Source organism: Anabrus simplex, chromosome 5 (genome assembly GCF_040414725.1).
Source record: "Anabrus simplex isolate iqAnaSimp1 chromosome 5, ASM4041472v1, whole genome shotgun sequence".
NCBI classification, from domain to species: Eukaryota; Metazoa; Arthropoda; class Insecta; order Orthoptera; family Tettigoniidae; genus Anabrus; species Anabrus simplex.
The window spans coordinates 341,654,384-341,680,233 of record NC_090269.1 but is presented as its reverse complement, the minus strand read 5'-3'; the positions used below and the strand labels follow the sequence as shown (position 1 = coordinate 341,680,233).

The window sequence follows — 25,850 nt, the reverse complement described above, 5'->3', positions numbered from 1 at the left end:
TGAAGAATGGCGGTTGACGTGGCGTGCGGGGCTGCCACCGCTTGGCGGCGGATGCGCCGATCCTCGCGTGCTGACGTCACTCGGGCTGCGCCTGGACCCCTCGCACGTGCCACATGTCCCTGCGCCAACCATCTTCGCCACAGGCGCTGCACCGTGGACACATCCCTATGGGTATCGGCTGCGATTTGACGAAGCGACCAACCTGCCCTTCTCAGCCCGATCACCATACCCGTCGTAAAGTCGTCTGTCTGCTGGAAATGCCTCCGTTGACGGCGGCCTGACATTCTTAGCTATACACGTGTCCTGTGGCACACGACAACACGTTCTACAATGACTGTCGGCTGAGAAATCACGGTACGAAGTGGGCCATTCGCCAACGCCGTGTCCCATTTATCGTTCGCTACGTGCGCAGCACAGCGGCGCATTTCACATCGTGAGCATACCTCAGTGACGTCAGTCTACCCTGCAATTGGCATAAAGTTCTGACCACTCCTTCTTGGTGTTGCATTTGCTCTATCAGTCAGTGTATTTGTAGTTATCATATATAAAATGTGAATGTTGTTATTACTTTAAATAACTTTCTTCAACTTATCCCAGGTGTATCTGGGGTCGCTGGAGCCACCCAGGCTAATTTTGGATTTGGCCAGGAATTAAGGCAGGATGCCCTTGCTGATGCCAAATTTTTTTCAGTTGAAAATTCCAACCTGCAATTGACTGGGATTCACACCTCAGCCTTATGGCGCAAAGCCAGCAGTTATGCCACTGCTCTAATGAATAGTATGGCATTTTGGATAAGTGATATCGCATTGCAATTGGGAAGGAAAGTTTTAAGATTACCCCCGTACCATTGTTCATTGAAAGTCTGTGGAGCCAAGTAAAGGGCCGTGTGGTGTGTAACAGGACAACTTTTATCCATGCAAAAGAATGAAAACTGTTGCTGCAAGGGGTCAAATTAGTGACTCCTCAATGTTAATGAGTTATTCGAACTATCCATTGATCTCAGTTTCTTGACTGATGTTTTTTATGTGAGCAATACTGCAACACACAATGCTAAGAAATGTGTGTAAAAGAAGTCATTGAGATGGAAGAAAATATGTGGGGCACAAACCAGCTAGTAGAGGATGCTACTGAATGGATCGTAATAAACGCAATCGACTCTAACAGTTATTACGATGCTATGAATGGGATTTAGGACCTACCTAGTTTTCTTCCAGCAATTAAATTTGTGTGTACATTAATCTTTCGAATTATATTATCTTCTTGATTCATTCTCATGAATGTTTAAATGTATATTCTTTTCATAACATGTTAATGTTATGACTGAGTGCAATTGTATTTTAACCACAATACCTTCCTGTCTCCCACCACAGTTCTGGATATTCAAATCCAATACAATTAAATTAAACTGAAAGAAGTACAGTATAGAATCTTATGTTGAGAAATTGTTACAAGAGACAATGTGATGCTTACATACAACCAGAATTCAAAGACAATAGATGCAATACAATAAGAGGAGGCGAGTAAAAAAATTAACAGGTAAAGACTGAATATTATGTAACAAAGGTAGGATGGCATTGATGAAACTGAAGGTAATATACGGAGAAAGATAACAACTTGACACCAACATTTTATTTCATTAAATACTCACAAAAAGAAATATCAGATTCAAAATAAATACATTCAAATGAAGACTTACAGATATCTGCATGACTTTATGATAATTTATCATACACATACATCCCTTTTCAGAGAGGGTTCTGGAAGTCCAAAAATGAACTATTTACAACAAATTAAAAATAATCTAATTCGCATACACAAAAAAAATGTGGGTAACTCCTTTGGTGTACAACAGCTGATTCTCCAGTCAAACAGGCAACCTAATATGCACAGAAGAAATTTATACTTTGGAATATATAAAAGAAATATTCAAACTGCATTTATACAAATACTTAAATGAAGAACTTGAGCGTACAAACAGCATTAGTAACCCAAAGGAGATTCCCACGATTAATACGTATTACCCCCCTATGTGGAAAAGGATATGCTATAAGAAACTGTCACATTTTGTAGCTAATCATAGCTTTCTCTGCATTTCAAAATATGTACCAATAAAGACATAGTTAAAAACTTGCTCAAGTAAGGCTTCAGTAACGAATGGATATATAAGGGTTAGTCATATCAAAATGAATATTTTTTCACCACCCTTCGAGGTAAAGTGAAGTAAAATGCTAGCAGATCCATTAAAAATACATGAAGGAGTGCCTTGTCTGATGTTATGATTGTTCACTCACAGTATTCTACTACTTTTAAAATTTCAACTGGTTTACTCAAGTCTTACAAGGCAGGTAGTGTTGCATTGATATAAGATGTGATAGAAATGAACGTCACAAGTTACAGGCCTCGTCGTGCCCTAGATTCCTGAAGCCGCTTCAGGCTGAAGGACGACAGGCCAAGACCAAAACCAGCTAAGAGCCAGGCAAACGGCAGCACGAGACGATCTCGAGATTGCGCAGCAGCACTACTAGCAGCCGTTCCCTATAAAAAACAACAAAAGTGCACATTTGTTAAAATTTGTTCTTGTACAAAATTAGGTATGAAGTCATTTTACAAAGGGATATTATACCCCAAAAGTTTTAAATGCAAGTTTTTGAAAGAAAATAATTTGTGAAGAAATTATAGAATTTTTTAGGAATTTTTCTATTATGCATTAACCTTAAGTGTATGTGAAAATATCTGTTTACATGGTTGCTACATCAGTTAAAAAAAAAAAAAAATGAGGTTAACTTTGCATAGAAAATAAGAATATATAGTACATTGAGTGCTGTAAATTGTTTTCAGTGTTATTTTCCTGAGTCAGAATTTTTAGCAGATGATATTTGTTTTAATATATGTATGTACCAGTGTCACAGTTAGTAGTAGATATGGACAGGAAGTCTTTAACGCCTGTTCTACTGCTAAGTACAATGCAGCATGTGTTGAGGCCCTAAAGTGACAGTCCCACCATGACACTTGGGGGCAGTGGGCACATAACTCGCACTCCTTAAATGAACCCTATTAAAGAAACCGACAGGAAATTATGCCGGAAAGTGGGAGAGAGCAGCAGATTGAGACAAATTGCAAGATAAATTATCCTCTATAGATTAGACATCCTGGGATTGAGAAGTGGCCTGACTTTATTGAAGTACAAATACCATATTCTGGAAGAACAGGAGATGGTGCTGAATGCAGAGATGGTGTAGGACTGATACTAGGCGAACAAGCAAAAATGTGCCTGATCAACTGGCAACCAGCTTCCGAAGTAATATTCACTATATAAATCATCATCATCCAGTGCCATGCACCAACACAGGTATCTGATCTCAGACTAAAAATGGAGTTTTACTATCTCCTCAAAGATACTTTTTTTTTATTTACAACTTGCTGTATGTTGCACTGACAAAGAGAGGTCTTATGGCAACGATAGGCTAGGAGTGGGAAGGAAGCCCGGTGTGAAAATGGGAAACCATGGAAAATCATTTTCAGAACGGCCAACAGTGGGATTTGAACCCATCATCTCCCGGATGCAAGCTCACAGGTGCGCGCCTCTAACCGCACAGCCAACTCTCCCAGTAATGATACGATTAAGGGAACTAGCAAGAAGGACATCGTTACAGTAATGGGTTATCTTAACACCAAAGTCAGATCGAGTAACAAAGGATTGGAGGAAGTGATGGGTGTTCACACGGATTTGGGGAAAGGAAAACTGAGAAATGTTCAAACCCAACAGAAAATTTGACATTGAGAAACGCAAGGATGATACGAAAAGGGAAGAATTCAGAATAGTACTCAGAAAATTCTTTAAAGCACTACCTTCTGAACCAGATTCAGACATCAAAACAGTATGGAATAAGACAAAAAATATTTTGCTTGATACATGCGAAGCAGTGCTCGGCTATAAAGAATGACAAAACAGAGACTGACTGTCCGAAAGTATCAATAGCTGCACTAACAAACAGGAAGAATAATTGCAAATGGAGTACAATGATATCACGAGAAGAAAAGTGTCCGGAGGGACCACCGGCTATATGTAAATGAACTCTCGGAGAAAGCCAAGAAAACTGCATATACAGGTGATAGTAAGGAACTGTGAAGCATCACAATAACCTTGTCCAAGAGAAAGTTCAAAAAACGAACAGCCCATAAAAAGCAAAGCCGGAGACCAGCTAACAACCCAAGAAGATCAGCTGGAGAGGAGGGAACATTTCACAGGTGTCCTTAATAGAAATACAGGACATAACACATGACAAGAGGTAACCAACTGTATGTGTGGATCCAGATATCCAACTACTGCAGAAATATGAACAGTACTGAACCAAATGAGGAACGGAAAGTCGATACTGAAATCTGTCAGACTACTGAAGCCAATTTTTGAAAAAAAGAAGAAAAATTGCCAAGGGACTGGAAAAAGAGGACTAATCATAAAGATCCCAAAGAAAGGGGATAATGCAGATTGCAACAACTGGAGAGGCGCAACAGCGTTGTCCATTCTCGGCAAATTACAATCAAGAATCGTTCTCAATTGAATCAAGGACGGAGTTGATTGCAAATTGCGCAAAGATCAAGCTGCCTTCTGCAAAAATCATAGCTGAAGAGAGCTTATAAACACTCCTTGAATAATTCTAGAACAAAGCATAGAATGGCAGAGCCCACTATATCTTACCTTTATAGTTTATGAAAAAGCATTTGCCTCTGAATTGGAAAGCAATGTGAAATACACTCAATGAACAAGCATTCCAGATAAAATCTCCAATACAAATGTAAAATCATGCACGAAGGAAACATAATCGAGCCTATCACAATCAGCTCAGATATTCACCAAGGTTGTACCCTATCCTACATTGTTCTCACTAATGTTAGATCGAGTTATGCAGAAGTCAGTGCAGGAGAAAAGTAGAGATATACAGTGGGAGGAATATACCTTCCTTGAAGATCTGGACTTTCCTGATGACATCTGCCTACTGTCCAAGAACATGGAACACATGAAACGGAAGCTGTTGAATTCAGAATAAGAAGCAGCAAAAAATAAATGCTGCAAAGGCAAAGACATAAGGATCAATGGTACTGCAAACAACCAGCTCACCATATCTGGCAAGCAAATAGAGAGCAAGTTAGTTGTGTCTACCTAGGGAGCACAATGACAAAGAGGAAGACGTTAAGGCTCGAATATGGAAACCAAATACAGTAAAACCTCTGATATCTGGATTAATGAGGTGCTGGGTGGTCAGAGTAACACAGAATGCAGATATCAGGAAGCATCATTAAAGTACAGCCCAATTCATACAAAGACAGGTTCAAAGGACATTCCAGGAATCATTAATGAACAAGGAGAGTGTATATGTGAGGATCTACAGAAGGCAGAAGTATTCCTCAACAGTATGGAAAGATAGGTCATAAGACTGGTGTCCAGATAGAGGAGGTGACTAATACTATCAAAATATTGAAATGTACCTACAATAAAGACATTTACAATAACATACAAAAGTTGAAAACTAGAAAAGCAGCTGGAACTGATAAGATTTCAGGGGATATACTGAAGACAGTGGGTTGGGATATAGTACCATATCTGAAGTATTTGATCACTGTTTGCATGAAGGAGCTACACCAAATAAATGGAGGGCTGCTATAGTAGCCCCTGCATAAGAAGGAAAGATGATAAAGCCAAAAATGACAGGCCAGTCAGTTTGACATGTGTTGCTTGTAAGCTTTGGGAAAGCATTATTTCTGATTATATTAGACAGGGTTCAATAGAAGAAAGTTCGGCTTTAGGAAAGGTTATTCCACCGAAGCTCAACTTGTAGGATTTCAGCAAGATATAGCAGCTATCTTATATTGGGAGGTCAAATGGACTGTATCACAATTAATTGAACTATCTGGGGAATTTGATAGGGTAGATCATGGGAGATTACTGGCAAAAATGAGTACAACTGGACTAGACAAAAGTGACTGAATGGGTGGCTACATTTCCAAAAACAGAACTTAGAGAATTAGAGTAGGTGACATTATCTAATCCTGTAATCATTAAGAGAGGAATTCCTCAAGGCAATATTATTGGATCTTTATGTTTTCTTATATTGTACCCGTCCAAATGGTACCTTATGGGAACAAATGGAGATTTGGTTAAATTTGTGTAAATTTCATGCACATGCACAAACCAGTTATCAGCGGATAGCCAAGCTGTCCCGTTGAGAGCAATGAGAGCCGAAACTGGGTCAAGCGGTCAAGGACATATGAGCTACTTCACAGGGATGTACTCTTCATGCAAGAGAAGTTTGGAGAAGGGGCGACAGATTTCTGGAATGATATGAGGGGACAAATCATATTTAAGCTAAAATCTCGACCAACAGAAACTAATCGGGAGACTATGTCACTTTACTTGTTTGTTGGTCAAGAGGTGAAATAGTAGTACGGCGTGAGAGAGGCGAACAAACACAGTCTTCTTGTTTAGTCATGAACAGTCCTATTCTTTTCCTGATATTTTCTGAAGAAGAGAGAAGATGTCAAGAGACAAACTTTTCTTTTGAAGGAGTCTAAATGATACAACTTTGTCTGGAATTAAACATCTGGAAACTTCGACTACGTTTACCTAATTTTTTGGACCTGGTCTGCAAATGTCCTAATGAGTTCGTATTTTGACTTTGAATTTGAATTTCATTCCACGATTTTGTGTGGATTACTTCATTCCGAAGTACACTTTGAAACTTTCAAGTCAACTTACGAACTTCATCATATAGATATCCGTACTGATACAGTTAAAATTAAGAATCAATACACATCACTTTACAAGTGAAAACTATTTAATGTAGAAATATATTAAACATATTTTGGGAGATGTTTCGTCTCCGAGACTTCTTCAGCCATAAAATCATGTGGTAGATTACAAAACTCATTGTTCAGAAATTGAGAAAAATGGAAGAACCCAATGCTATGAGATATGCTAAAGATATAAAATACACATTTACACAATACTGACCTCACTTCTTGCAAAAACTTTTTGTTATCTTATGTTAGACTTGAAATATGACATGCCAGCCATAACGTCTCATAACGGAATACAATGTTCATTGTTGCTGTCTAGCAATTTAAAACGGAAGTTCCTTTATGAACTGTTGAGAAAACACTGAAGACAAAATATATACATTATTTAACAAAGTAGTTTAACACTTCTTGCAAACAATCTTTCTTCAACGTTAAATTGAACGACCTTACTTGAAAATGTTACAAACAGTGTTGGTATTTGGTAGTTTCAGTATGGTGACAGATTTCTTCTACCAGAATAGCTTAATTTTGAAAGAAATTTCCATACGAGTTTAAGTTTTTAAATGTTCTGATGTGGATTTGTTCCCAATCCTACTCTAAGGCCAGAATTTAAATCTCCCTCAGTCAACACACTGAAACTACCAGATACCAACACTGCTTGTATCATTTTCAAGTAAGGTCGTTCAAATTTAATATCGAAGAAAGATTGTTTGCAGTAAGTGTTAAAACTACTTTATTAAATAATGTATATATTTTGTCTTCAGTGTTTTCTCAACAGTTGATAAAGGAACTTCCATTTTAAATTACTAGACAGCAACAATGATCATTGTATTCCGTTACAAGGCATTATGGCTGGCATGTCATATTTCAAGTTATATTTCAATTCTAACATTGAAGATAAGAAAAGGTTTTGCAGAAAGTGAGGTCAATTTTGTGTAAATAATATGTATTTTATATGTTTAGCGTATCTCAAATAGTTATTAAAAAGGCATTTGGTTCTTCCATTTTTTCAATTTTCGAACAACGAGTTTTGTAATCTACCACATGATTTTATGGCTGAATTTTTCTTTTTTTTTGGCTAATGGCTTTGTGTCACACCGACACATAGGTCTTATGGTGAGTATGGCTGAAGTAGTCTCAAACAGAGACGAAACATGTCCCAAAATATGTTTAATAAGTTTTTATATTAAATAGTTTTCACTTGTAAAGTGATGTGCAATGATTGGGTGGACAATAAACCTAATAGTGTTTCTTAACCTTTCAAGACGTCGAGAAGAGGTTATTTAACAATTGAACTTGTGGAAACGAACAACACAGAGTACTACAGGGCGCAAGTCGACAGACAATTTTAAGCAGTTTACGGCGTGTGGTACACAACTGTGGGACACATAATCGAGAGATTAATAAGGAGTTAGATGTATTGGACATTATTCTATGGTGCCAGAGGAAATGGGGCAACAACTGTTGTACATTTTTGCAACAAGTGTTAAACAAGTATAATAATGCACAACTTAGTGGTGTAATACAAGTGGATCAAACTTCTAATTTGAATCTCAGTTTCAGCCTAACTACGAGAGCAAGATCTTCAGTTATGGATCAGCAAGGGAGGATTTCCACAAGAATTTCAAGGAATTATCACCACAACTTCATATTGCCTGACTGTGCAGACATCATGTACTTCTAAGCTGTAATTGTGTGAGCCAGCACAATGAACTTGTACGACCCAACATAATCGAGAGAGGAGACCTGTGTTCATGCCTACGTATCCCAGCTGAATCTGTCTGTATCAAAAACATGAGTACCCACTAAACCATTTTTTTTTCTTTTCTGTAGATTTATCCTAAGATTGTTTTCTAGACTGATCGATTTCTCTACTATTAGGTTTGAATTTCCTTTCACTTTGGTGTTGGTTAAGTAGAGCATGTGTGTTGCTAGTTCATTAGTGTTATATGTGTGTGTTACTTATGATCTTAAAAGGTCACCACTAATATAATGAGGCAATAATAATAATAATAATAATCCGTGCCCAGTCAGCTTGCGTGGGGGTCTAGCTCTGAACTGAGTAGGAGTGAGGCATAACTATGTAAGACACTGGGGTGGGGGCCCTCAAACCCGACACGACGCGTCCCAATGGCTGATAGGGAAAGTTCCTGTAGATATGCAGGACAGGTGCGAGTAAGGCGTAGCCAAATAAGCACCCGCGGATCAACTGAGGGAACAAGGAAAATGGTCAACGGCCTCGACGGCAGAAGAGGATTCATCCCGATGGCGGAGAGGGCGGAAGAACTGACTGAAATCCACTTCGCGTCTGACTTGTAGCAAGCGGCAAAGTGGTCAGCATCTGTTCACCAGAGGTGCGGCTGGAAATGTATGTTCTGGAACTATCCACTCCAGTTCTATGAAATTGGACTACGGTCCAATACTTGGATAATCAAGTACCATGAGGCGTGGCAGGAAACAAATTTGTACCCCAGGTGGTAACCAATCCACTGCTGACATTAGCAGCACAACCAAACTATCGGATTCTGGGGAGTCTGGCTGGACACGCAAACAGAGGGAGTCTGAGACCTCTGGCTAACTTCGCCCAAACAGCAAAACATTTTTCGGAACACTGAACATAAATTCTCTCTTGCGGGCAGGGAAGTTGTACAAACTAGAGCAAACCCTAAATGATCAAAAAATAGAAATACTGGCACTCCAAGAAACGAGGCTGACTGACGAACACGCAATGGATTTCAGGAACTACAGACTCTTCAAAAGTAAAATAGACAAACAGATTCTCAAAAACACACCACATTTAGGAGTTGCTTTTGCAGTCAAGAAGAGCATACTTAACTCAGTAACAGGTGTGAAATGTGTAAACAATAGGCTAATGACAATCACCCTAACGTGTGCAAACAAATCATACACACTGATCAATGCACATGTGCTAGTCAATGAAGACAATAAAACAGATCGCGAGAAGGTAGACAAATCCTGGAAAATACTAGAAGAAACAGCATCAAAAATTCCTCAAAACCACGTCAAAATTCTGTTAGGAGATTTCAACGCTCAGCTAGGCAAGGAAAGGAAATACAGGAAAACAGTTGGAAAATTCCCAGCACATAAATGGACGAACCAAAATGGATGGAGATTAGTCGAATTCTGCAGGGCATTCAACCTTAAAGTCATGTCGACTCACTTCAGGAAGAAACCTAAACAAATGATATGGAGATCACCCAACTTCCTCTCGGGCGAGTTTCAAATTGACCACGTGGTAATTTCATACCCAAACCACAGAGAAATTATGAATGTCCAAGTAAGGAAGGGTGCAAACATAGACTCAGACCACTATCTGACAAGAGTCAAACTACAGTTGATACCCCAAAGGTTCAGAAGAAGGAAGCAAATAATTCCAAAATTTGATAGTCGGATCCAGCCATCTCTCACTGAAGAATTAGAGAAAAAGCAGTCCAACAATTGGCAGCAACTCAAGACCAAACTAAGTGAAACAGCACAAACACTGATTCCTCTGCAGAAAAGAAAAAAAACACCCTTGGTGGAACGCAGACTGTGAACAAGCCATCCAATACCGGCAGAATGCATACAATAAGTGGAACAGCAAAAAGACCGACAAGAATCGCAAAATGTTTTTGACAGTCAGGAAAGAGGCAGCGAAATTAATCCAACAGACTAAAAGGAAATTCGAGAAAGATCAACTACTAGAAATTGAAAAGGACTTCGAAAAAAACCACACACGAAATTTCTACAAGAACTTCAAAACAAAGCTAACAGGGTATCAGCCACAAAACCTTTGCTTTAAGAAAGTAAATGGGCAATTTGCACTGAACAATCAAGAAAACTGCACCGAACTTGCAAGGTATTTTGAAGAACTGCTTAACTGCCCAGAGCCAACACAAAGATTTCCACCGCAAGAAACTGACTTCACAAACCCAAATTCAGTACCACCGGATGAAGAAGAAATTACCAGACAGATAAAACGACTTAAAATTAATAAAGCTGCAGGTGAGGATGGGATCATAGCAGAAATTCTCAAATCAGCAGGCCCAAATACTATAAAAGAATTCACCGGTATCATCCAAGAGATTTGGGAAACAGAACAAATTCCAGAAGATTGGAAAAGTGCACTAATTCATCCTTTACATAAGGAGACAGAACAGACGTAAATAACTACAGAGGAATCTCATTGGTATCTGTTGCCTACAAAATTTTATCTCAGTGCCTTCTTGATAGAGCCCAACAGCAACTAGAACCAAAAATTGGAGAATATCAAGCAGGTTTCAGACCAGGCCGTTTATGTCCAGAGCAAATTTTGAACCTAAAGTTAATCCTAAGGCATCAGAGAATTTGTAGCAAAAATGTAATTTGTACTTTTGTTGATTTCAAAAAGGCCTATGATTCAGTTGATCGTCAATCACTGTTTCAGATATTAAAAGAACAGGGTCTAGACCGGAAAACACTCGCAATTGTAAAAGAGACATTGACAGACACAAAATCTAAGGTTAAATTCATTGGGGGAAATCTCAGACCCTTTTCTGATCAAAACAGGAGTAAGACAGGAAGATGGGCTCTCTCCACTACTCTTCAACTGCGTCCTTGAAAAGGTAATACAGGAATGGCGCAAACAGAAGTCTGTCCTCAAGATTGACCAACCAATCACTCTTGGTAGGGGCAAATTAGCAGTAGACTGCCTGGCATTTGCGGACGATCTGGCAATCTCAACTCGTGACGTTTCAACAGCCATAAACCAGATTGAACTCCTGAAAGAAACAGCGGAAAAAGTCGGCCTCCAAATATCGTTTGAAAAAACTGAATACATGACCTGCAGCAAAGAAGCCCCTAAATTCATGGAGACAAAATATGGCAAAATAAATCTGGTCCAGCAATTCAAATATCTTGGTGAAATAATTCAGGAGAATGGAATAGAAACAAAAGCCAATAAAGTTAGATGCCAAAAAATGGAAACTGCATATAGACTCACCCAAAATACCTATAGCAAAAAGTGTCTCTCCAAGCATGCAAAACGAAGACACTATAATACAGTAATAAAACCAGAATGCCTCTATGGATCAGAGACACTAATTTTAAACAGGAAAACTGATCTAGAAAATATTCAGAAAAAGGAACGCAAGATCATTAGAAAAATTTTAGGCCCAAAACTCGTAGATGAACAGTACCGCCTCAAGAGGGAAACAGGAAATCAAACAATTTTCTAACATTCACAGCGACATCAGAAAACGCAGATTAAGATTCTTTGGACATTTAAAAAGGATGAACCCAGATAGACTTACCAAGCAAATAGTTGAATTTTATGAAAACCAAAGTAAAGCCAAAACGGACACAATAAAATGGATTGGCGAAATTAAAACAGATCTCAAACTGGCAGGAATTACACCTCAAGACATCAAAAGCCGGGTTATCTTCAAAGTCAAAGTTCATAAGTGGCAAGTTGACCAAGAGGAGGAACCAAGGAAGAAGACCGGAACAACATGGTCTCAAAAGAGAAAAGAAGCACACAGCAAACGAATGAAGGAAGTGTGGGCACAAAGAAAGGCAAATGCCTGTCTCTAAGTACTTTGCGTAGTCCTAATGGGCTCATTCGCAAATAATAATAATAATAATAATAATAATAATAATAATAATAAATTAAAATACTTATAGAAACAGACATATTATGATTAATTAAATCTGATCATAAGATTTATTTCATTCCTTCACGAGATCGAGAATAATAATCATGGAAATAAAAGTAAAGGTTTAGGGCGAGATAATTAAACAGGTTGTCGAGATAAAATTTTTGTTGAAGTGAATGTGGAAATGCCGAAAATCCCAGATTTGACTGTAATGATGTGGAACTGAATCCATACGGTGAAGGTGGTGCACGATCGGCTAACTAAAATGAGGAATTAATTATAACCACGTGGCAACTACTAGGGTGCACGTTGGTCATTAGTGAAATAATATGAAATAAACTCAACAACAAATTAAAGATGTGCCTGCTATGATTTAGGATTTGGTTTTATGCGATTGAGCATGTGTTATATATGAATTTATCCTTGATTGTACGTGGCTGTGGTTGATTATTATTGTCTGATCGTGATCAATTGTCGTCTCATTCTGTGTCTATATTCACTGCTACAAGTCGCGTGTGCCGTCATGGTAGAGTCATCTACAAAATCTGAGGGCTCGTGATGTAATAATAATAATTATTATTTACATAGTTTCCGCCCACATTGGAGCACTTAAATCGAACCCAAATACATTTATCTTAAAGAATTAACTGAAGATTTAACTTGCATCATCTTCTTCCTTTCCCAAAACCTCTTCATTCTGGATGACGTGGCTGCCCTTTCTTCATCAGATGTAACATATTGTTTGTGTTGTACAGTTTTTAATGACAATCTTATTTGTTTGTTCTTGAGAATCCTTTTTTCTTCTCTATTTTCAATTTGCTTCATTGTAATATTCAGCTCTTCTAAATCATTCTGAACTTCTTTAAACCAATTATTTTTTGTTTTACTTTTCCAAAAGTAATTAAACAGTCGTTTTATTATCCTATTTAATCTAGAAAGATGACAGAAAAAGGCAATTCTTTTTCTCATCGTATCTATTATAGATTAACTTTCCCTATAAACCACTGCATTAAGCAATAATCTCCATTGTCCATCCACCCGATGATGATGATGATAATAATAATAATATGAATAATAATAATAATACCCATATGGCAACAAATTATTTCCGTAATTTTGAGGTGATTGTGTGGTTGTGATGTATTTATGAATCTGTGTACTCTAATTTGTATTTATTGATGTGGATTTTCAGATCTCTGTGCGTATTCACGCACTGAGAGATTCTGATCATTGTCAAACTAAGGATCTTTGTTTGTGATAGTTATGCTCTATATTTCCAACTAAGGGTTTAATATTGTAAATGTAAAATTTACTGATGGTTAATGAATACAATCTAGTGAGATCTCAGGTGAGAGGGAATTAAAAAAAAATAAAAAAATAAAAAACAATCACAGGAAGTTGATGCCCAAGTCATAGCAATAGGACAAATTGTAGGATTTGGCTAAAATTCCCCTTTTTTCTAACACTACTAGTGTTAAGTTATGTAGCAAAGTATAAATGTTCATATGAAGATTAATTAAAGTAGAGACAATGACTCCCGACAACGGAAAAGCATTCAAAAGGGAAAACCTCCTGGAAGAATTTTCATCAACAACAGAAAGACCCCTGGGGCCCCTTTGAGTCACCTCTTAAGACAGGCAGAGGATACCGTGGGTGTTATTCTACCGCCCCCACCCACAGGGGGGGATTATATTCAGGTAGGGGAAGAGATCTCTATTTTATCTGGTAAAGCTGGATCTTCCCAGCGATCTTTAAAAAAAAAAAAAAAAACTTGAATTTCCTCACTTCGGCTACGCCTGCCGTTACTCGTGTTTGGAGTAGCATGTGATTCCGGACCTAATCTATGGTGCATTGCAAGGTTTACCTCTTTTTTTCTGCTTTCTTCTGCTCTCCCTTTTTATCCTAGACTGCTTTTAAGAAAAATATTGTGTTCAGACTTTATCTGCCTGTCTCAAAGTGAATATCCTGTGCTTCCGAGAACACTGGAACATTTATTCAAACTCTGGTGTTCACTTTAAAAAAAAAAAAAAAACCTCTTGTTCAATTTTGCCCTACTGGACCTGTTCAGTGTCATGGTTACTGATACAGTGACTTTCATCAGAATGTAGTTGTTTTCAATTGTTGTAAACAGGCAGTATATTAACATATCCTTTTCTGATGGGTATTTTATTGAAAATGAAAATCCACAGCCTGTTTCCAGTCATTCAACCAGGTCAGGAATGGGAATTGTGCCAGATGCCAAAGCCTGTCGCACTCCTCTGGGTCAATGATTAATGACCAACAGATGAAATGAAATGATATTGGAGAGTGTTGCTGGAATGACAGAGGACAGGGAAAATTGGAGTACCCAGAGAAAAACCTGTCCTGCCGCCCCTTTGTCGAGCACAAATCTCAAACGGAGTTACCGGAATTTGAACAACAGAACGCAGAAGAGAGAGGCCGGCGTGCTGCCGCCTGAGTCACAGAGGCTCTGGGTGTTTTATTATGCGAGTATTTCTATTGAGATCTCTTTGTAAATCGAGAAAGGAAATTCATGGTCTCACAAATGTGTAGACTTATAATAATAATAATAATAATAATAATAATAATTGTATGGCCTCAGCTACCGTGTACAGACATTTCAATTTGACGCCATCTGACTGTCTGCTCGTCAATTTCGACGTTCCGTTTTACTCTAGGCCCACTAGATGGCAGACCGGGTAAACCAAAACTGTCTTGGGCGTCTATGGCTGAGATTTAATGAATTTTGTCGGGTAAACACCAAATGTGTCACCAGAGATCTTTTACATGCCGACATCGTACGACATGGAGTGTCGAATGAACTTTTTTCCGCCCTTCAAACATCCGACTACCTCTGCCGGGTTTGAACCCGCTATCTTGGGATCCGGAGGCCGATACACTACCACTGATCCACAGAGGCAGACTTATTGATGTATTGTATTGGTGTCTTTCCTGTCTGGCCAGGTTATCCTGCTACGGTATGGAGTAGACCGTACAGCCAGCGACTCAACGCCGAGTGTTGGGCGGCGGGAAATAACCTGACACCCTAAAGGAGCCAGCAGCTTATGGTGGAGGAGCTCCCTTAGGAGGGTGATGGTCCCTTAGTGGAGGAAACGCCACTAGAATCCATCAGGTAGCGTCTGTACTTCATGTTAGGAGCAGCTACCAACAGCGTCTGTTCTCCCTGTTAGGGGCGGCTGAGTCTACACCAGAGAAGGCAAGGGGAAACCACACTGGTATAAATTCCCAGGAAATCACTATGGCGAGGAATCAGAAAGAAACGGGCCCCTAGTCCCGGGCAGCCCTTAAATGGGCGAGGGGTGCTAAGAATCTCCCGGCTCAAATTAGTGAATTCCGCAATAAGAATGGGGACTTGGAACGTCAGAAGTCTCTATGCAGCTGGCAAGCTTGACAATCTTATCAAGGAAATGGTTGGATTAAGATCATCATTAATGGGAATTAGTGAAGTTCGCTGGCCGGGTGCAAGTAAATGTCATCGTGATGATGGTACATTCTATTACTCTGGTAGTGAAGATAATGATAAAGATCATAGAAATGGAGTCGGAATCTTTATCAATTCTGAACTTACGAAGTATGTCAGCAACTTTGTACCAGTCTCTGATCGAATCATGTTATTACAGCTTTCATGCTCACCTTTTAACGTAAACATCTTGCAGATATATGCACCAACAGCGGACAAAAAGTACGATGACGAAGTAGAAACATTCTATGAACAACTTGGAACTGTTCTTAAAGACTTGAAGAAGGATGAAATAACTGTCATAATGGGTGATTTCAACGCAAAAATTGGTCAAGGGCGTCGTTTCCGACTTGGTAGGCGAATTTGGGCTTGGTAAATGTAATGACCGGGGAGAAAAGCTGTGCGAATTTTGTGTAGAACATCAAATGGTTCTCACCAATACATGGTTCAAACTTCCAAAACGTCGTTTATACACATGGAAAGCTCCTAAAGATGATCCTCAGAATCCTGACTCAACAAGGAACCAAATTGATTACATTCTGATAAATAAGCGTTTCAGAAATTCCATCAAAAGAGTCGCAGCATATCCAGGTGCAGATATTTCCTCGGATCATAATCCATTGATAGCTAACGTAAGAGTTCGTCTGAAAATCATGAAGAATAAGCCTAGAAGAAAGGTACTAAATACACCTAATCTGCAAAATTGTGAAGCTCGGCAGAAAATTGCTCAGGATTTGAATAGGCATTTAAAAGAAATCAATACCAATAACTGTGAAACAGCAAATGATTTATGGAATCAGTTTAAGAGTCGGGTAGAGATACTTCTTCAAAACAAAGATCAAAAGATACATCCAATGAAGAAAAAGAAATGGATGACAGATGATATTCTTGAACTAATGGAACAACGAAGATTAGTAAAAAATGATGCCGAGGAATACAAAAAATTACAACGCCACATAAGGAAAGAAATACGTGCTGCGAAATAGAACTGGATGAAAGAACAATGTGTGGAAATGGAAATCTTTCAGTCTAAACATGATCTGTTCAATATACATCGAAAATTAAAGGAAATAGCTGGCATGTACAGAAAACGTAACCTTTCTGTACTGGTTGATGTTACAAACAGGCCTATTATTAATGAAGAAGAAGTTTTAAATACTTGGGAAAATTATCTGATAGAACTTTTCTGTGATCAGAGAGGTGAGGAATCTAACCAACGAGCTAATTGTGAAGGCCCTGACATTCTTAAATCAGAAGTGCTATATGCTGTGAAAGTTTCAAAAAGCAAGAAATCACCAGGTCCAGATAACATCCCTGTAGAACTTCTTAAAATGATTGACGAAGACAATATCCAATTCTTGGTAAAGTTGTTCAATACTATATATAATACTGGAGACATCCCATCTGACTGGCTGTTATCTACATTCATCACGTTGCCAAAGAAGCAAAAGGCATGCAAGTGTAATGATTATAGGCTAATAAGCCTCATGAGCCACACACTTAAAAGTATTCCTTCGTGTAATACATAACAGAATCAAGACTAAGTGTGAACAAGAAAATTCATTTGGTACAAGGGAAGCATTGTTTGCGCTAAATATCCTAATTCAGAACAGTCTAGATCAACAGCAAGAAGTATTTGCTTGTTTCATTGATTTTGAAAAGGCATTTGACAGAGTACAACATCCAAAACTTGTAGAACTTCTAAAGGATATAGGAGTTGACAGCAAAGATATCCGCATTATTGAAAACCTTTACTGGAGACAAAAGGCCGTTGTCCGAATCGGAAATCAAACTACAAACGAGATAGCCATCCAAAGAGGAGTTAGACAAGGTTGTGTTTTGTCTCCATTGTTATTCAACCTTTACTCGGATAAAATTTTCAAAACAGCTTTAGAAAATCAACAATATGGAATAAAAGTAAATGGCGGCATAATTAACAACATAAGATATGCGGATGATACAGTCATCCTGTATGACAATTTTGAAGGTCTCCAGCTCCTGCTCAATAATATCAGTGCAGTAAGTGAGGATATGGGACTAAAAAATAAATGTAAACAAGACCAAGTTCATGATCTTCAGCAGACGTGCCAATGCTGAGGCAATCTTACAACTAAACAACCGACAGATTGAGAGAGTAACCACTTTTAAATATCTGGGTGCCATTGTCACTGAACAACTTGATCCCGAGAAAGAAGTGAAACAGAGGATAGCAATAGCACGAAAAATATTTACAAAAATGAAATCTTTCTTTTGCAATGACTACTTAAATTTAAAACTTAGACAGAGGATGGTCAAGTGCTATATATGGTCAGCCTTGCTATATGGTGTGGAAACATGGACTCTCAAGAACATATCAGTGAAACGCTTGGAAGCCTTTGAAATGTGGATCCACCGTAGGATGCTCAGGATTTCGTGGGTTGCACGACTAACGAACCAAGAAGTACTCAGAAGGGCAAGAGCAAGTCGGGAACTCGTTCAAACAATGAAACTCTGGAAGATCTCTTACCTTGGCCACATCCTTAGAAATGACCGTTACCTTATCTTACAGCGGATTGTACAAGGCAAAATACAGGGTCGAAGAGGTGTCGGGAGGAGGCGAACATCATGGCTTGGAAACATCAAAGAATGGACTGGAATTCACAGTGGTGAAAGACTTTTCCACCTAGCTAGAGATCGTTCTGCATTCGCCACAGTGATCGCCAACGTCAGGGGGACTATGAAGAAGAAGATTGGTGTCTTGCAAATCACCCTGAATACTCTAATCTAACTTCCTTTTATCGATACTAGCCCTTTTACTGTCTCCCATCTAATTATTTCTCAATCTTATCCTTGTTTTAGGAACTTTCTAAGACAGCTGTTTGATTCTTTGGTGGTGAACTGTTTATATTACTTTATATCCTAGAAGTGAGGTTATTTTGTGACCTATTTTGTTACTCCCTGTAGTGGAATTCCATACTAGTCATGTAATTAATAACTGCTTTATACCAAATATCCCAATACTGTTAGTATTAGTCGGTCTACAATAAAATGGTTTTCTTGGAATGTTTGTTTTTCAGATATTTATAGTCTAAATGCTAATATCCATGGACCCCTCATGGGTAGAGCCCATAATGCTCATGAACATACAGTATGTGTTTCCACTAAGATATCTTCCTCGAATATTACTTTGTTTTTGGCATAATCATATTTCTTTGTTGAATCTCTCCTTACGTACCGGTAATTAATCTACGTAATCTCCTGTTTATATGTCTACCTTTGGACTGGCAGTCATTAATATTGTTCATATTGAGTGAAATTCACAGCTATCACGGATGCGGTAGAGTTAACATTCTTCCTGTCATCTACAGGCATGCTTGTAAGTACAACCTCTGGTAACATAACACAATATAACCATAACATTTACCAAGTGGCTGCTAATATTGTAGATGTAACTGTGTACTGTATGCCTACTATAAAGAGTATTACATATATTTCAGGTAATCCAAACATTTCTGAATCCAAAAATACCATAGCCCCAATTAGTTCGGATTTCCAGAGTTCTCACAATGTAAAAAAAAAGAGAGGTTCCACCTATTCAATACAATGGTATATATAGGTGGAACCTCTCTTTTTAACATAGTGATTCTCAGTTCAATACATATCAATTATGACCTTTTTAACTTTAAATAATTTTCAGAGTTCTACTCTACAATAGAAGTAAAATAATTTTCAAAATAAAAGCAGAACTGTATTCATATACCCAGAAGTTTCCTTGAAGAAATCTTATTGCTGAATACAAATGAATTTTATTGGGCAAACATCAAATATGCCAACAAAGATCTTTTAAATGTAGATGTCATAAGAATGGAGCGCTGAATGGACTTTTTCCTGAACTTTCAAAAATCAGACTACCTCTGTCAGTTTTGAACCTGCAATCTTGGGATCCAGAGGTCAACACTGCCACAGAGGGAGCTTCTGTGAACGAGTGACTACATAAGAATGTCAAAATCCATCGGCAGTTGCACCTGTTTCTCCGAAATCTGCTAAATTACTTTTTTTGTCCACTACATAAAGCCATTAAGTCTAAGATTTGGGTGTTACAGTAGTCTAAATATTGTAATGATGTAAACATTTACCTGCGTAAGTGAAATCCTCACAGCATACTTGGTGGCACGAGTCAGATGCATCGCCAATTTTCGGGGCTCTTAAAAGTATTGCCTGTAACATACATATTTTTTAAAAGTTATATTTAGGTAGTATGACATATTGCAGGGCATTCAGACAGTCTCTCAACAGTAGCAGTCAGTATGTCAGGTTGCAAGTTGTGTATCTAAGTGACCGCAGTCATGTCCAAAAGCAGCTAGCCTTCTGCTGACACGGTATTAGCATGTTTTAACGGAAGGCCTTACTATAGGACTATCATAATGCACTGTACAGTATCACACAAATAATACAAGAAAGACACTAAACAGATCAAGAATGAGAACATGATTATTTTACAGTATTTTGAAGAATAAACATTGCTTAACAGAGCTATCTCCATGCAAGCTTTTTCTTTATGGGCACAGCCCTCTTTTGCTCTTATCGTCTGCCACCAACATGATCTGCTAAGGCACAATATTCATTACAAGGGCAGAGTAACATCATTGAAAGACATAGCAGTGTCTCCAGTCTCTAAATACCAATCATCAAAGCTCACAATAAATGATGTTACCATGGTCAGAAGAATGAGCAGTTAGCATAGCAAGGTCATATGTTAATCAACAAAGCTGACATACTGGCAGTCTAGTTTGCTGAGTGTGGTGAAACTATGTTGGCCTGTATGCAGGTTTCCTGCACCAGTTCGTTCTTCTCAGAAAAGATACCATCTATGTAAATAAATAATAATTTTGTCTGTACACTTCAAATTTTGGCCTCATACATTCTATTTATCTCAATTAGGTATACAGAAGTAAAAAATAGGTTGGTTTATTTTTCTGCATGCGTGTTTGTCACAACATCACGAGAAAATGGCTTGATAGAATTCCTTTAATCTTGGTTATTATGTTCAGAGAGTAACTGCAATCGCTTTCAACACTTATATGAGCCTCGGATGCAAACAAAGAACTCTGAGTAGACAACAGCACTCGCAGACCCACGCCAGGCATGATTGCTTACAGCCTGATGATAGGCCAAGCCTTGCGATTGTGCAACAACCCCGGAGAAGACAACATACTAGAATACTAACAATCGATGTAATGAGTTTGACTGGGAAATGTGAAAAGTTAGTAGATATCGTAGAGAGAAGGAAAATATCAATCCTAGGACTGAATGAAACTAAATGGAAAGGTAAAGGGAATAAAAAGTTGAGGAAAAACTATACCCTATACTGAATGGTAACAACAGAGATTTTTTTTTGCTAGGGGCTTTACGTCGCTCCGACACAGATAGGTCTTATGGCGACGATCGGATGGGAAAGGCATAGGAGTTGGAAGGAAGCGGCCGTGGCCTTAATTAAGGTACAGCCACAGCATTTGCCTGATGTGAAAATGGGAAACCATGGAAAACCATCTTCAGGGCTGCCGATAGTGGGATTCGAACCTACTATCTCCCGGGTGCAAGCTCACAGCGGTGCGCGTTACTGGTTGCAATCAAGATGAAAAGAACAAGTTGCTCGAAGACCTAGAAGAGATCATCAGTGAAGAGAGGGGGACCTCAACGCACAGCTCGGGACAAAAGAGTCAGTCACAAGATTACCCATTACAGCTGGGATGGAAAGAGCAAGAGGGTCATTGACTATGTCATTACACATAAAGAAAGAAGTAGACTTGTGACTGATGTCAAGGTGATTCCAAGCGAGAACCTCAATAGCGACCACCGGTTATTAGCAGATCTGAAAGACAATGTACCAAATATAACAACCAGGAAATTCCCGAAGATTAAGGTGTGGGAACTACAAGTCAGAGAGCTTTTATGGAATGACAAAGTATCCAAGAGAACGAAATTAACATTATATAAACAGTACTTCATACCAATTGTAACATACGTACTAGAAACACTGGTAACTAATAAGAGAAGATAGTAAGATCCAAGTAGCAGAAATGAAATTTTTAAGAACATCGGTTAAAAAGACAAGAGATAGAATCCAAAATATTAAAATTCAGAGAAGAAATAAATATATAACCGTTAGTACAGAAGATACAGAAAGCAAGACTGAGATGGTTCGGACATATAAAAATAATGGGAAAGGAACAGGTAGCAAGAAGGGAATTGGAAAGAGAAGTTAAGGGAAAGAGACCAGTTTGAAGACTAAGAAGGTGGATGGATCAGATTTGGAGGAACATTAGAGAAGCTGGATTGGATGTGGTGGAAGTATGGAATTTACATAATGGACAAGTATATACAATATTATACAAAATAAAACCTGCAAAGAATTCATGGTACTAAGTAGGGAACAATTACACATGGATATCTAAATTATTTATCTACTGCACTTGGGATACTGAGACATCAGCAAAGTCTTTCCAGTCTCCACCATAAGCACGCAGGGGGCATTCGTCTTGTATGATGCATGGTCTGGACCAGTGCATTACAATCACATGCCGGAGAGTCCCTGAAGCCCCACTGGTGAAGGGAGAATGCAGATCTTCTACAATTAGTGCAAAACCTGTTTAGTGATGACCACGTTCTTGGCAAACTGAAACCAGCTGGGGCGTGGTTTGGATTAAAGAGGCTTGGCCACTCCGGAGCTGTACAAAACCATTGCTCTTTCCATTCCTCTTTTCATAGGTGGCTTACAGGATTTCAGCCTTTGTCTCCAGAGATCCACAACATCCCTGTGGATGGATAGAGTTGGACTGGACATGATCTTATATTCTTGAACAAGGGCTCTTGAACATCCCAGGCTTGGTGGAGCAATGTGGGACAGGACTGGCAGCCAGTGCGTTGCAGTAGGCTTCAGAGTACCAGAGATGATACGCATGGTGGCGGAAGTAGTGGCTTACAGGATTTCAGCCTTTGTCTCCAGAGATGCACAACATCCCTGTGGATGGATAGAGTTGGACTGGACATGATCTTATATTCTTGAACAAGGGCTCTTGAACATCCCAGGCTTGGTGGAGCAATGTGGGACAGGACTGGCAGCCAGTGCGTTGCAGTAGGCTTCAGAGCACCAGAGATGATACGCATGGTGGCGGAAGTATGGAGCAGGAAAAGAGGAAGGACAGAAAGGAGTGTAGGAGGCTTGTTAACCACACCCGAGCAACTGGAGTGGGATATTGATGATGACTTCACAAGTGATTATTCAAAAACCCAGAGTGATAAAGTTCTAAATGGAAAATTTTAAATTCCCATGGAGGGAATTTAGAATTTTCCATTCGGAATTGCTAGGCGGGCAATAATTCCATTGTGGAGATTTATCTCCCGTATGCAGTTATCAGACTGTGCTTCTTATAAGGGCTTCTGATAAGTTCACCTACATACACCCCAGCGTCAGTGGATAGGGTCTGACACTCTGAAAGGTGGCTAAAGTAGGAATACATTTTTAAAATGCTCATACAGCCCATTGCAGTCTAGGGGTAGCATGCCTGTCTCTTACTTGGAGGACCCTGATTTGATTCGTGGCTAGGTCAGGGACTTTTACCTGGATCGGTGAGCTGGTTCGATAAATCTAGTGTCAGACCTAAGACGAAACGGTGGTTAATAGAGGAAACGCCTGAAAAGCCTTACATCTGATATGTTTTTCACATTTTTGATAAAGTTCTGTAAAAACATTTGAAATGATTACAAAAATGTCACTTTGAGTCACCCATTGTTTCCCTTTTAACATACAAAAGCCTCAATTTTGTTGACCAGCATTATTATTTGTTGAGGTGTGTTCTCCCTCATTTCTGCAGCCAGTCATCTCCGCTAGATGGTGTTACTGCTGCCATTATCAAAAAAGTCAATGACAGGAGCAACAGCTAGTATTAACAAATATGTCTCAACATTTATGACATCTAGAATTTCTCTATTAATATGACACAATGTTATTTTTCATTAAGACTTAGGATTGAAATACCATAAACTTTGTACAATGTTTGACTGTTATTTAGAAATTAACAAGCTTGCATATAACAATCTTAGATCATAAGTAACTAATATATCAGCCACTCTCCAGTATATGGTAAAGGACAGATTCTTCCACTTCATAATATACAGTATAATTAAATTCAATTACATGCAGTTAAATTCAGAGATGAGAATTAACCACAATGTCTTTGAATTTCTTGCCACAATCAGTAAGGTAAAAATAAAAAGGAGCCAGTGATCCAAGAAGAGTAAAAAGAAAAAAAAGGAAAGCGTGTGCTTCAAAAGAATTTGAATGAGTACGACAGCTCAGTAATATCAATTACTCTCAAAGGTGACTAAAATAGGAATACATTTTTAAAATGCTCATACAGCCCATTGCAGTCTAGGGGTAGTATGCCTGTCTCTTACTTGGAGGACCCTGATTTGATTCGTGGCTAGGTCAGGGACTTTTACCTGGATCGGTGAGCTGGTTCGAAGTCCACTCGGCCTACACAAGAACAATTGAGGAGTTAGCAATTGCTGAAATAGCATCCCTAGCCTAGAAAGAGCCAAGAACAACAGCCGAGATGATTCACTGTGCTGACCACACGTCACAGGTCGCTTTGTGGGCCAAGGTCCATCAGAGCTGCTGCACCATGACATTTAAAAAAAATTTTATATACAGCCTGTTAGGGATTTCTGGCCTCCCCACAGAACAGTTGTCCAGTCAAATGATCTGCAGGTATTGGAATCTTGTGATCTGCATTACAACTTCCTCAGCCATATCACATGGGCTCTGATGACTGGGTTTACTGTCCATCACATCTCCTCAGTTGACCTCACAAAGTAAACTTCATTTCAGTTGTCACACCAGACAGTGAATGAACTGGCAAGCAACCTCAAACCTCCAGACAAGAGACAGACACTACCCTGATATATATAGATAGATAAAAAGATTTATTCATTTACCCAAATAGAGATGTTTCAATGAAACATTATATACAACAAATACTCCTTGAATAAAGAAAACTAATTTCCTAAAGTAATTGCCAAGGTTAAACTAAATCTAAGACACACTTATATACACACATACCAAGAGGACCTTATGTTCTTGAGGTCGTTAGGACAAGTCTAATTTTAGAGGCGGGGAGGGGTGAGTGAAAAAGGTTCACTGATTCACTCACCTCATTCAGTGATATTAGGGCCCTCAGCAGCCACGAGTTTGCCTGAGCCATAGTTCTCACTTTAGGCAGATTGAAAATATACCTTTGCCTATTATTGTGGCGAGGAACATGTAATTGAATCAACTCCAACAATGCTGAGCATTCCACCCTGTCAGACACTTACGAAGGTAATCCCAAAAATTAGGTCTCCTATTTTTTTTAATAAATACATAGACCTGTTTATTTCTAGAACGGTTTACATCATTTTACAACTTGAACATTTAGCTATTTTTCTATCCCAATTTCAGTCGATGCATTTTTGTAGACGCTGTGACAGTTTTTGTATGCCCATGTCATACCAGCTCGCCGCCATGCTGTTCAGGAAGTTGTGAACCTCATCTTTCACCTTGCGTCTGTGCTGAATCGCTTTCCAGCCAAATGTTCTTTCAACTTAGGGAACAAGTGTTAGTCACTGGGAGCCAAGTCGGAACTAGAGGGTGGGTGGGTGGGTGGGTGGGTGATGTTCCACTAAAACTGTTTCAGGAGAGCAACGGTTTGCCGGGCGACGTGCGGGCAAGCGTTGTCATGGAGAATGTTTATGCCCTTGCTTAACATTCCTCTTCTCCGGTTCTGAAATGCCCGCCTGAGTTTTTTCAGGGTCTCACAGTACCTGTCAGCGTTAATTGTGGTCCCAGCGGGCATAAAGTCGACCCCTTTTTGATCGCAAAACACAGCTGTCATGACTTTACCGGCAGATTGTGTTTGCTTGAA

At 38.9% G+C, this 25,850-nt stretch overlaps 1 long non-coding RNA gene across 2 annotated transcripts in view; it reads right to left on the bottom strand.

Moving 5' to 3' along the window:
• Positions 1-1,614: 1,614 nt before the first annotated feature.
• LOC136874086 (uncharacterized) overlaps positions 1,615-25,850 on the bottom strand; it is a 57,464-nt gene continuing 33,228 nt past the window's right edge. For both annotated transcript variants that reach the window (XR_010860217.2, XR_010860218.2), the window contains exons 2-3: positions 20,025-20,106; positions 1,615-2,535 (exon numbers count right to left, since the gene is read on the bottom strand). This is a non-coding gene — a long non-coding RNA (uncharacterized lncRNA). The remainder of the gene's footprint in view (positions 2,536-20,024; positions 20,107-25,850) is intronic.